Here is a 14,299-nt window from a genome sequence, read left to right as displayed (position 1 = left end):
TATTTTGAACAACAATATTCCTAAACAACAACAACTAACTTTCTACTCTTTTCCTTGGAAAATAACTTTTCATTAACTTCATAGAATGATGGATTCTCTAAATAGGTCGGTCTAGACGCCTATGAAGTAAAGTTTGGTAACTATGATTGTTACAGCCCACGGATTAGGTACTTATATTCCATATCTTTCGTTTCAAAATTCAAATACTGTTCCAAAAAGAACGCACTTACTCAAGAATCGGTCCGAAACATATCCTCTCCAACAAAGTAAAAACAAAACCGTGTTCCAAATCCGAAAGTGTCTCGTTAACGATACATCATTTAGCTATACCGGAGTATGTTTACGAGATAGTGTGGCCGACGCCGCTTCTATAAAAAGGTGCTTCGCTACTAATTCCCTACGCCCCTCCACCCGCCGGGCTAAATTTAACCGGGAAACGAACCCGGGCCTGCACACGTGTGCTCACTTAGCACTCACTAACTTCAATACCCTAAAAAACTTCATAAATACAACATGCAACCGCTATATCCAAAATTATGCAAGTAAATTTTCAATCAGCAAAAAGATTCGGACCGACAGCACGGCGAAAAAAGTCCGATGTATTCATCCTGGCTGAAACGAAGGTCAATCGAGATATAAAATTAAAAAGTATAAGTGGCGTTCGCTCGGTTCCATTTATTAAATTTCAAATATTACCGGCTGTTATTACAATTTCAAATTTGGAACACGCGCCATTGGTACCGTATGTAAATGCATGCAGTTATGACAACTATGACGTTCGTAACAAAGTCGATAGTGGAATGATGGTATTGAATGAAACGGTACTCCATTTGGGTTTCAGGTTTACAATTTTTCGTTCGACCAACAAGTGTAGACGCGAATTTTAAGATAGCATTAGCACAGAGCTTGTAAAGTATAATTTGGTAAATGGAGACACAATCCTGTTATATTCAAATTGTGGATTATTTTTTTAATATCAACCGTTGAAATTTTCATAAACTTTGATTCAAATAAGTTGAAATGGCAAGAGAAATCAATACACCTACTGAAAAAATACCCTTTGCCTAGACAGACATACAGCAATAAAGCCTCAAAAATGAATTTATTAAAGTACCTAATAACAGTACAGTACATAACTGTCTTTTAAGGGACTTTTAAGGGACTACACATCAAACAGAGAATGGGCAGCAGCGCTCTCTGAAAAACATCAATCTTTTAAACTGCGATCTCCAACCCGCCTGCCTAGCGTGGAGATTATGGCAAAACCCTCCACTATAGTGGAGGAGGCTCATAGTCCAGCAGTGGACTGTAAAGGGCTGTTGATGATGATGATGATGACATAACTGTCTGAAATACGAGTTAAAAAGTGTCCAGTAACTTCATTTAAAACATATTTAAAACTTAAACCATCCATTTACCGATCCTCCTCGGCGATTAAACAAAACGCAACAGAGAAATATGAACACGGAGCGGTGCGAGATCGAAACGCATTCGAAAGCTCAATTTGCTTCATTTCAATTAGTTTTGTTCGACCGCACAACCGCAATATCTCCGAAACTATCTCGCGAATAATTCAGACGGCGACGCGGCTTCATTCTGCATACTATCGTCCATCTTTCAATGGGGACCGTTCGATTGATTTTGCACTTTAATCCTTAAAGGATAGGGTTGGTTTTTTATTGTGGGTTTAAATGAAATGGGACGTTTTGGTCCAGTAAAGAGCCAAGAATCCGAGCTAAAAGATGACCGGGCGACGATTTTGAAAATACGACGAGCGAAATGCGAGGGCCTGATAGCTTTTTGCGCTCGCCGCTCGAAATAAGCGCGCTTTTAATTATTGCCTTCTAATTGGTCGGGGACCGTCCGCGGAATGTGTGAAGTTTTTTAGTCCAGAATTGATTGAATCATGAAAATTCTATGGTGACGGAGCTGATGTGTTGGGAATGAGGAAATGAGGCCACATTCAATAACATTTAGGGCTCTTTCCCACTGCAATCCAGTTTTGCAGGATTCCGCAAAACTGGACTGTCGTGAGAACACACAAAACACAAGTAGGTATGTTTGAAATTCGAATTCCAAATTCAAACGGATCGGTTTTTTGCGGGACCCTGCAAACGGGATGTTCGTGTGAGCGTTAATATTAAATCACATACTACTAAACGGTATCCTGCAAAAAACGGGATGTCTCCGATCTCCGTGGAAAAGAGCCTTTACAATCTTTTTTCTTACTTTTTACGATAGGTTGTAATAAACTTTCGTGTTAAATGCAAACATCCTGATAAATAATCCCACTTTTTCATTTTAGCATTACTGAAAATTATTTTAGGTTCCTTTCTGGACATGAGTCCAAAAGTACGTTTACCTTAATAACAAACAAAACGTAATTAACGTAGTAAGAAATAATCGCATTTCATTATCTTCTCACAAGTTTGTTTGTTTCCCGCAAAAAGCTAAATCTCATTAGCAAGTTTCCCAAAATCCACAAACAGTGCAATATTTGCAATACAATGTTACTTTTGTCACTTAAAACAACATAAAAATTGCCGATACATGTAAAAATTAAGCACACGACACTCGCACGCGTTATCGTATATTAAAGAACAATATTACGCGTTAATGTGTATTTAAACAATGTTTCGTTAATTGAGTATTGGGAAAGTTGTCGTCAAAATAAGTGAGATTCTCGCAAAATAGTGTTTTTAAGATAAGCGCCATAGCAATGCGATCGTGATAGTTCATACACGCACAGAAGCTGCGGTCAATGGTTCGGTGCTCAGGGGTGCCGCTAGTGGAAATTGTATAAATAAGTGTAATTTTTCAACAATATTGTTTTAGTCCTGGGTTGCTTTAGACGTGAATACCTCAATCAATGTCAAATCATCATCATCATTTCAGCTGTAGGAAGACCACCGCAGAACATAGGCCTCCCCCAATGACTATCATATTGACCGGTTGGTAGCGGCCTTCTTCTTCCTGCTACCTTTATGATGTCGTCGGTCAAATAAGCCTGACTGGCACTAAATGTTTGTTTCGTAGTAAGGTATTTCATAAATTAATGCATATCCAGCGCGATCTGAGAAAAGTGTGTTTGCCCTGTACCTACAACCAGGCGCTTTGGAGTCATATCCTGCTAGATCATACTGTACTTGCCCCATTGGGAATCGAATCCGGGACCTCTGGGCTTGAAGCAGGTCTTACCACTAGGCTACAGAAGCGGCTAACAGATGTAGACCTCCATTTGCCTCTGGTAAACTAGAGAGACACGGATCATGTATCAAAAACCACTTTTAGATGCAAGTAGCGGTAGTTTTCTTTCAGGGCTTCTTTCAGAGACTCAAGTAGTAGGAAACGGTTGGATAAATTCTGCTAAAGACAGAGAGCTATGGAAGACGATGGAGGAGGCCTTTACCGTGCTCCTACAGTGGAGACAAAATGACTGATGATGATCTAAATATTAGCCGACGGATTAGCAAGCTGAAGTGGCAGTGGGCAGGGCACATAGTACGCAGAACTGACGGCCGATGGGGCAGCAAGGTTCTGGAATGGAGGCCACGTACCGGAAAACGCAGCGTGGGACGTCCCACAAGGTGGACTGACGATCTGATAAAGGTAGCAGGAAGGCGCTGGATGCATGCCGCTACCAACTGTACGATGTGGAAGTCATTGGGGGAGGCCTATGTTCAGCAGTGGACGTCCTGTGGCTGAAATGATGATGATGATGATGATGATCTAAATATTCCACTAAGTGTCGTGATAATTTATTAATTGCCAATCTGCCAGCCCTTAACTTAGTTTAAATAGTATAAAGAAAACCTTTATGTTATCTCACTAAAGTTTAAAATATCTTGGCAACAATTCCATCACTACCAGGTAAAGGCTAGACCTGCGCGTACGCACATTTCGGCGCACCTGCCGTGGCGTGCGCGCACGATATAATAGTTGAATTTGCCTCAGAAAACTATAATATTAGCATTTGACTGAAACATCGTTTCTTATTTTTGGAATGTTACTGGGAATTTCGTATCGAACTTCGATGTAGGTATTTAAAGAAATATGATGGTTTTTAATTATTTGTTGCTAATGAATGACATACAGACATGGTATTAATTAAAGGTAGGTATTTAAAATGGGTTCGTATTTCTGAAAACAGGGCGACTTCTGGGTTAGTTAAATATACCTAGGTAAATTATCTCTGGTGGTAGGTGGACCGACGATCTGATGAAGGTCGCGGGAAGTGCCTGGATGCGGGCGGCGCAGGACCGGTTATAGAAATCCTTGGGGGAGGCCTTGGTCCAGCAGTGGACGTCATTCGGCTGAAACGGAACGAAACGAATATCAAAGTATCGTAGGACATTTTAGTATTCCTGTAGTGAAAACTAATATGACTTAAGATGATGGCGTAGAGTTAAAAAAGTCCAGCAAAGATGAATAAAGTCAATAGAGTCAAGATTATTCCAATTAAGTTAATAGAGTCAAGCAGTACTCCGAGACTTAACATTCATAAATATGCTTATTTCTTCTCTTATGTGAGTGGTAGACGAAGACAAAATTCCGGTGTCAAAGATTATGTGCCTTATGAAAAAGGTTTCAGGCAGAATATTGCTTATTAAAAAGATTACCTATTGCTTGCAATGTCCCTTTCAGAAAATTTATCCATTGTAGAGTCCAGTAGAAAAGGGATAATTCTTCAATTTCATTGAAGACATTATCTACAGAACTTTCTCCAACACTGCGACTCTTTCGTTCCTAAACAGAGCTCCTTTATGAGTTGTCAGCTCATCAGCTGACAAAAACTGACGTGTCCTAACGACGTGTTCACATCGGCCGCTTTTTGCTGACGCGCCAAAATCGGCACAAAGGGGACGACATAAAATCGTATTGCTTAATACTGTAGCGTCGGAATGATTGGAGTTAGCGTTCTGTGCTGGACCGTTAGTAAGTGAAAACTGATTTTTTTTTTTATTATGAGAACTAAGTCATAATAGTTATGGTTGTCAGTAGTTAGCTGCATATACTTCTGAATCAGTTTTTCAGTAGCTTTTATTAGTTCTTTAGCTTTTCAGCTTCAGTCTTTGAAAGTTTTTATTACCCTTACTAGCGGCCGCCCGCGACTTCGTACGCGTGGATCCCGTTTTACCCCCTTCCCGCTTTTCTGTTGAAATTTTTCCTGAATTTTCTTTGCTATAAACCTCACGGAGCCCGAGACCTTTCCAACGAATGCAAAACCGTGGTAATCGGTTCGTGCGTTCTGGAGTTATAGCGTCAGGGAGGAAAACCCGACTTATTTTTATATAGTAGATTAGGAAGAAAAAGAAGAACAATAAAATTCGTAATGACAGTTTCATTTTTACTGACTGTACATTCTACATAAGGCCTGTTCACACTGCCACATATTGACAGGAGTAATTGACACGTATTAATTGTACATGCGAATGTAATTATGAATATCTTTGTCGGACAGAAAACTTTCAACAGACGTATGATTCAATTATAAATTTATTGTTACTTACACTTTCTTTAAGAAATAATTTACGTTGCTTTAAATATTAATATACAAATAGTTCTACATTTCAATTAACAGATGGCGCTATTTGTATATTAAACGAACCTCATTACAAAGAGCGCAATTTTCTTTTAAATTCAAAAACGCGTTCTAGTATCTCAAAGTTGTGACAAGCAAAATAGCGCTACATAGTATCCGGCCAGTATCAAATTTTATCAGGCGAAGGCGTATCGGCCGTGCAGCGTAATGAACGGATCGGTGCGGGCTCGGGTTTCCTCGTTAGCGACGCCAGCGCCACCCTCGCATTGTGAGATGCAGCCTCGGCGCTGATACTGCTCATTATCTGTACTACAACTCACTGGAACGAAGATAATTCTATGGAAATTAAGATAATATTATGGGCTGTTATTGACGAAAAAATATAGTTGTCTTTGTCAAATTAAGACACTTTTTTGGCGTTAAATATGGCGCCGTTAATGACATAATTTTGATTGACAGTTCAACAAAATAAGTCACTTTAAGACATCTACTTGCAACAGAATATCAGTTTATACAGCCTAATAAAGATACTGCATCTTGGAAGCAATGTTTTAGCTTTTTATCCGCGTGATATCAAATTTTATAGCAAAGGAATATCATCCTCTACAGGCTAATGAAGGATCGGCGCGAGCTCGGGTTACTCTCGTTAGTTGTTCGTGTCTTTGCCTTGTTGTTGTGCCAGCCATGAAGAAGGAAGTGAATTTTAGAAGAATTCAGTTCCTTATTTGAAAATTTGAAATTTAAAATTAGAAAAATATTAGTTGAAAGGAGGTGAGGTTGATGTCCAGGCAATAGATAGTATTGCTACTATACTAATTGCCTGGACTTCTTATCGTATAGTAAAACTTTTTAGTGATGTTTCTGACAAGATTTAGATACGAGAATAGAAGAAGACAACAAGATAGGCATCCTATCCTTCTTGATCGAATGTCTGATGAACGAACAATTTGAAATTCGAAATGAATTTGTCTGACTTTATAATGTAGTCACTTGACCTGAACCTAACAGAGCTACTTATAAATATGTTCCACATGTAAAACTCGATCGCCGTCAAGTGTGCGCACTTTATAGACGCTGGCGCACATAAAGAAATCAACCCGACAATAACTTACTACCTACTTGGAACCAAAAAAGGTGCACTTATTAGTACTCAAGGCTCATTTGAAGTGCTTTAGTCGCCATTCTCTGAGCTTCAGGTACATTATGTTAGTAATCTCATTACATACGGTGACTAAGAGCGTTTTAAAATTTTAAATAGCTTGGTATTTCTATAATACTTCAAAATTAGTGTTGTACAGAATCGCAGACACAGAAAATCAATTCGGCCTTTGTCTACAGCCGCCAGCGCTGTTGCGGGCATTGAGGCGTTGAGAATTGTAGCGAAATGTGTTATTACTAACGCGTTCTCTTGGAAAATACGAGTCGATGTATTTAAAAGTGCCGCTTCAGAGCAATCTGGGCCTTGTTAGGAGACTGTAAAAAAAGAATATCGATTTTCTGACACCCATGAAAGTGAAAATTGACGTTTCGTCACGTCGCCACCTGACGAGGAGAGTGACGCCGGGTCGCGTCGATGTCCCGGTGACGAGCTCCCGAGTGAATGGGCTCGAGCGAGCCGTCAATTTGTCAGGCGGACCACCACCCCGTCAGTCAGCGAGCGCTCCCAACCAGCTGAAGAATGGGCCGCGATGACGGCGCGAGATATATGCGAGCGCGGCACCCGCGATTAGGCCTGCTGCCAACCCGAAACCAGCCGATGATTCACGAACGGGTGAACGAACCGGCCCGAACGCTGTGTCAATTGTTTTCTTAAACGGACACACATTAATTTGAACATGCGGGCTTGAATTTCGAACTCGATTGGATAATGCCCGTTGATAACCGACGGCCGTTTTGGCAAGAACCCGCGTCCGCAGCACCTAAATGTCACACGGCTGAATATAGTCAGCCCAACGAACAAAAGTAGGTTAACGACGAAGAAAACACTTAAAACCGCACGCAGAATAATTTAACTAATCATAAATTCTTCATAATCCGCTCTAAAGAAAATCTCATTATTGTTATAATTAATGTTTACACCGTAAAACACGTGCACTATAATTAACGTTTAGAAGACATCAATTTCACGCTCCTCGGTTCATTATTCAGTTGCCGTTAAAACATGCAGGACTATGCATATTCAAGCGAAATTCAGACCCACATTTTTCCGCACGATAGCGCGAGCGACACTCGAATTAGATTTATTGCGAAATATTCCCGCTGGCGAGACGATGACACTGCGTTGTCGATTATTTGGCAGAGTCCCCGCGCATTCTGGGTCACAGACCAAGATCACCTTTGTCCGAAAACAAAACATCAATTTTGGATCCTGCCTATTCAAAATTAAGGTCCAAATTTATGTGATCGCCGCTGGCAGCGGAGTACCCGACCGCTCGTATAAAGTTCTGTCGCGTATAAAACATTCAGGAGTCAGGTATTGCAGCGTTATATCTGGACAGGTTGGGGCCCTGGGCCTAAATTGGAAAGTGGGTTAACCCAGAAACGCGCACTGGTGGACCAGTTTATAGACATCCAAGAATACAACTCACATGACTTTGAAAAATAAATCAATAAATAAATATACTAAAGAGATCTTTAGGGTTAATTACATATCGTAGGTGACAGCCAGCCATCCCGTTATCCAATCTGCTCCACTTTTTATCAGAGCCCCGCCGTCTGTCAACAACAATGCATCATTTATCATATTAGTCACAATCGGCATCCCAAGAATCGATAATTGTTAGAATCGATGTTCACAATGAGTATCGATTTACAATCCCATCTCGATCGAGACAATGGCCTTTGGGTGTTCGGTTGATTTACGAACGCTCGTTATGAGCACGGTAATGAGCGCGGGCGCATTTCATTTACATCACGTCGATTACACGCGGCCATTTTTAAATTAAGACTCCTCGATGATGAATAGGAGCGGTTTAAAATGCCTTCGGTTTGAGTTGGGTGTTTTTTATTTTCATTTTATGATTTGTATGATGTTTTTTTAATGGTGTTCTCAATGCTTTTGTTTCAGGTAAGTGTTGTTTTTGATTGAGTAGACTTAGAAAGGCGATTCGGTAAGAGATTATTGTATTACTTCCGATCTGGTCACTTAACGAGGCTCAAATTGATAGTAATTAAGTCTTACATTAACAAAACTATTTATAGATCCATAAAAAGCATTAGAGTAAGTTACAAACAGCGTCGATTTATAAGCATCGCATGTTCTGTTCATTATAACAATTATAGCAACTAAAAGGAAACTATAGCTGAGTCACGCCGCGCAGGAGTGTGTAAAACAAGCCAGCTCCGGTTACCGCATAAAGGAGTCCCACAGGGATCTATTCTGGGTACCCTCTGCTTGCGTCTCGAAATTTTTTTTCCTCATCTCCTGCCACTAAGTGATGTATTTATAGAAATAGACGGCGAACTGTTAGATTTGTATTTAGTTTTATCTTTTGGTAAATCAGTAGGAGAAGTTTTGAAGATTTAAAGCTAGTTTTAGGTTTGTTATGGGTTATTTAATGGTGACAGTGTAGGTAGTTAAAACTTTAAATTATTACTCATTCCGTAATGCAAACTTATCGCGATATTTAAATCAATAAGAATATGAAATTGATAAGGATACTATTTTAACGTTCATTTGCAGTTAAAACGATTACCATTACTGCTAGTGAGTCTCATAACGAAAATTAATTAAAGCTGCACCATTAATTTTATTCCGCACCCAATGCAATGCCATTACGGTCGTTCCTTACCAAACAAACAAATCTTGCAATTATCTTAACGGGACAAACTGTTTCATACATAAATGATTCAACTGTCGCCTCTACTGCTATTGATTTAAGGTTTTCTGGCACTGCATTGTTAAGTACTGCCACTACTGGTGCAGCAGCGTCTTACGTATCATTAAATCAATCGATAATCGGCGTTAACGCGTAAACATTAAGATCGTTGTCAATCGTCGCAATGTTTGCATTGCCTACACATCCCCAGTTGTAGGATCCCCGAAATTCTTAAGATATTGAAAGATTAGCAGTAGGCTGCGCTGAGGATGTCCCCATAAATAATACATTGGTAGGGGACCGTGATGGATCGTCTGTCTGTCTATGCGCATTCTATTAGTTGGAATTCTTAAAGGGTGGGTATAAGGGTGGTGCTATTATTAGCGGGGACCAATGTTGGCTTAGGAAGTGATATACTCTCCTTTCATTAATTCTGTTCCGAGTAGGCATTACGGATGTCATGTAAACAGATTCAAGATAAATCATCTCGGGGGTCCTTGCGATAGATTTCATTTATTGTGGACCTCTTATTGTCAATAGCAGATCTATTAAGCTTGTTTTCAAATTCCGCAACTTTGAAAGATCAAAGTGTATTTGGTGTTTTAATTACATTGATGTAATAAAGTTGTTATGTATTGTGATTGATAAAGATTTTTATTAATTGCAATGTACTGATGACTAGATTATGCAGTTCCATTCGAATGATTCAATTAGCATTACCACTACCGAATTATACTAAAAAACAAAGTATTGCATACCAAGACGGATGGCTATTGGTAATAATTACGGTTATAAATCAAAACCTTTATCTGTTCTTCAAAATCTGACATTAGCCGTAATAAAAATAGCAATAGATTGTAAATCAACATGTCTAGTTGCAAAAATGTACGTTTTCGATATCGGAAAGCAAGTACATGAGAATGTTTGGTAGATACGCCGTGATAGCGATAAGGGCCCAGATTACGGCATCTTGCCGAATGTTCAAGTGACCGATAACGAGCGTGAAAAACATGTATTTGATAAGAAATACTTGTAGATAAAGCGTTCCCTATAAAGACATGATTTTGAGTAATTTACAAGTTTTCGAACGCACAAAAAATTTAGTGTACACACCTTGAATTACATTGAAACGGACATGTCGTTATGATGTAACTTAAAGTTGATTCTAACATTTCACTTATGCCAGTACAACAAATTGATTTTATATTTGTTATACTGTCTAATACAGCCTTAAGCCATTGTATTATTACTTATTTTTCACATAGCAATGGTTTAATTTGGGAAAGAACAAAGGGAGAGAATATAATTAATTTGAAATCCGAACAAAAATGTACACTTAAAAGTATCATTTTGCTTGAAAATGTCAGTAATAAGTAACTTAACTATTTGCTGGTAGAAATTTGTTCGAAAAAAGTAACTAAAATATCAATAACAAAAAAGGGGGAACTATTTTTATAACTTGCTTATGCCGACTTAAGTAGGGGAAGTTGGAATTGCAACAACGTACTAAGTTGACAACTTCCAGTCACCCAATAGAAATAAAAATTGACGAGTCCAAGTTTCAAAATTGCCGACACGTCATCGGTTATTTTATCCGTCCATTCCTATATTATTCATCTCCGACGAAAGTCGTAACAACCGACAGTTTGCGAAGTTTGCAACTTGTTATTTTTACACAACTGAAGCCGTCAGGTGTACTTACCCATTTCTTTTCATTTTCCTTCATCTATATTGACGACATGTTTGTCTTTTGTATTTTTTCACCATTTCATTTTTGCAATAGGAAATAAAAAACTTTAATGCCTTTAAAATATAGATGTAAATCATTAAGGTAATTCAACTTTAGCACTAAAAACAAACAATGGAATTATCATAACTATTGAATTATAGGATCAGGTAATTACGTACATTACGCGTTTTATTGTTATATGATTCGAAGCCGCAGGCAAAGTACTAATTACCTATTAAATTATTAATATTATATACAAACTAACTTCGTGATCAATACCAATTACGATTAATTTAGAGCTTTTTTGTGTAGGACTCAAAAAACACTAACTATTGACTAAAAGAGTGAACAAAGGGATTACCTATCTGATTGTATCAAAAAATTAATAAATTTTAATCAAGTCTTTATCATACTTTTTGTGTAACAAGTGAAGATAGGATCTAGAATGATTCTTAATTAATATTTAATCTGACACCAATAAATAAGAGATAAGTACTATAGGATAAAGAATAATGTAATATGTTGTAAGAAAATACAAAGATTTGTTGAGAAAGGTATTTAGGCAAGGAATTATGTAATACAGATTCATTTATTAGATACATACAATACTTAAATAATAGCTACACAGAATCCAAATTAGACAAATTACAGCTGGTTTTAGTGTCACGCGGACTGTCAGTGCGGATCGCTCCGCACAGCCGATCTGTATGAACTGCTAGGGAGCGAGCGGTTCCTCCTGACCGCATTACTCTAAAACGCTCCCTAGAAGTTCATACAGATTGGCCGTGCGGAGCGGGTCCGCACCGGACGGTCCGCGTGACACTAAAACCAGCCTTAGATGGTTTCTCGTATTCTGTCCTATATTCCAATAACAGCCTCTTATATAATGGAAATGGCACCCTTCTCCAGTTGTCTCAAAAAGTATCATTGATATTTACACCTTCAGGTTATCACAAAAACTTCTCGGTTCCTTTGCATCATGACATGTCACCAACTTCGCCCACACTCAGCGTCCCGAGGTCTATTCCCAGGTCGGGCGCTTATCCAACGCATCCTCGAAATGTTTCGGGGTCTCCCAGGGCTCGCCCCTCGGACCAACTTTGTAAGTTGGGGGGTGGTACAAGTTATGAAAGAGGTTTAAGTACTAGGTAAATCGATTAATAGTATCAAAATCGAATTCTGCTTGGTTTGGTATTTAAAAACAAGAGTGTTTAAAGGAATCAGCAAAAATGTATTCATGAAATGATTATAGGAGCTAAGTTTGATAGATTATAGAAATCTAGAGTGCAATTAAAGGCAAAAAATGCGTAGTAAATCTAGAGTAGAAAGACTCCTTAACGTTGTCATACTTGAATGTAGATGATCATAGTAGAACAAATAGTTCAGTATCAGCAAAGTTCTTTACGAAACTTACATATTTACTTTCAAAGTCGTATAGTTACAAAAACGCGAATTTCTAGCAACTTGCGCCGCCCGCAAAAAACTTCCGCCAATATCAACTTTTTATTATTGAAAGTATTTATATTATTTCACTTTGTCTCCTTTTACTTTCCCCGAGTTGAGACTGTTTAATACACTTAGAGGGACGTGTTTGGAACTCTAAGACCTGCTTCAATCATCCCAAAGTTTGCTATGGACTTTGTTTTTATACGAGAAAGCTCTTAGCTCTCTGGCTACAATGTTTTTGCATTTCGTTAAAGAGTGTGTCTCTGACTGTAACGTCGAGTTTGTATGACTCCATACGAGTTTGTATGGAGATATTGTTTATGTTATCGCCCGTATTAGGGAGCGTGACGTTTTTGAAAATTTTCTCCGCCATATTTTAGTCGATGCCAGCTTTCGGATCGTGAGTTATTGGAAGTCGTAATTTAGATAGTGTGAAGTGCTTTAATTGTTTTCAGCTCTATATTGTACCATTTTTACTGAGTGTTTGTTTCTAGTGTTACCTGTAGGGAATAAGGAACTTCTCATGTAGTCCACTTATGAAATTTTAAGATGATGACGGCTCTTCTGCCATAAATACCAGCAGTTCAAATCCTATCTAAGCCAATTCGTTCGTATGATGAGGAAGAGCGTTTATATCCTCATTCATTAAATAACGTTCATTTATTTTTGTAACTATCCTTTATAAAGCCGCCATAGTACACGCTCTGCTTAATTTGGTGCTAATTACTGTGATATACTTAGAACACGTTACTAATTATTGTTTTCATCGATTTTTCCGCCCAAAGTGATTTCTTGGTTGTTGTTTTTAATTCAAACGTTAGTTGGTTGGAAAAAACTGGAGTTTTTACACTAATGAAGTGGAATGTATTTTTGAAAGGAAAATAATAATGTAGGTATATTCAAAATTATAATTGTATACGACTTCCGTGATTTTTGTCGATTTCTAATCAACAATAACGTAACCCGATAACTCATTAATAGAAGGAGCACTTTAAACAATAAGGGGGGTTGGGGAGGGGTGTCGGGTTACACGCAAACACACTGACTCTATTCAATGCGATTGTGGGCGAAAATAATGTGGATATGGCGAAGCTATAGAGGCCTATGAAGGATATGACATATACCTACTTAGTGTAAATATATTTTCTAGTACACAATAATATTATTATGTAGTCCATATTCTCAGAATTCTTTGAGTAGCTTAACAGTAGATAGCTACTTTAAATGTAAGTATTACAAAACTTACAGCTACTGTAAATTGAAAATTTCATTTAGTTATTAAGAGTACATTGCTTCGATGCAATGGATCCCTCAGTCAAAATGGAGTTACTTAGGACAATCTTGCTTTTCGCTAGATGGTTACATGAAAATAGCCAAGAATCGGTCCATCCATCTATGTTTCTTACTTTCTAACAACAATGATAATTGTATCTCAAAAATGGTCCCACTTAAACTCAATTATTTATACTACCACGTCTTTCCTTTCCCTTATCCGTACATTAGAATTATTATTATTAAAAACAACCGTATGTTTATAACCACCAGTTCTACCAACAGTAATGGCAAAAATAACTTCCATGGCACCCCTCAGTAAAACAATACACCCCTGTTTGACAACTTTACCCGACCTGATTGAATATGTGCGAAGAATAATAGAATCAGCATCCGATTTCAGTTTTTCTATTTCTTTAAAAGATTCCAAGGGGTTGAGTGGAAAACTTTGAAAACAGTTTTGGTTAAACTAGGTAACGTTTTGTTTTTGAT

The 14,299-nt window shown here is 38.2% G+C and overlaps 1 protein-coding gene across 5 annotated transcripts in view; it reads left to right on the top strand.

The window, feature by feature from the left end:
• Positions 1–14,299, top strand: part of LOC135080508 (homeobox protein homothorax) — a 341,592-nt gene that overhangs the window by 90,483 nt on the left and 236,810 nt on the right. The gene's annotated exons all lie outside the window — the stretch shown is intronic.

Source organism: Ostrinia nubilalis, chromosome 18, assembly GCF_963855985.1.
Source record: "Ostrinia nubilalis chromosome 18, ilOstNubi1.1, whole genome shotgun sequence".
NCBI lineage: Eukaryota > Metazoa > Arthropoda > Insecta > Lepidoptera > Crambidae > Ostrinia > Ostrinia nubilalis.
Note: the sequence above shows the minus strand (reverse complement) of the source record. Positions and strands in the feature narration are given on the sequence as shown.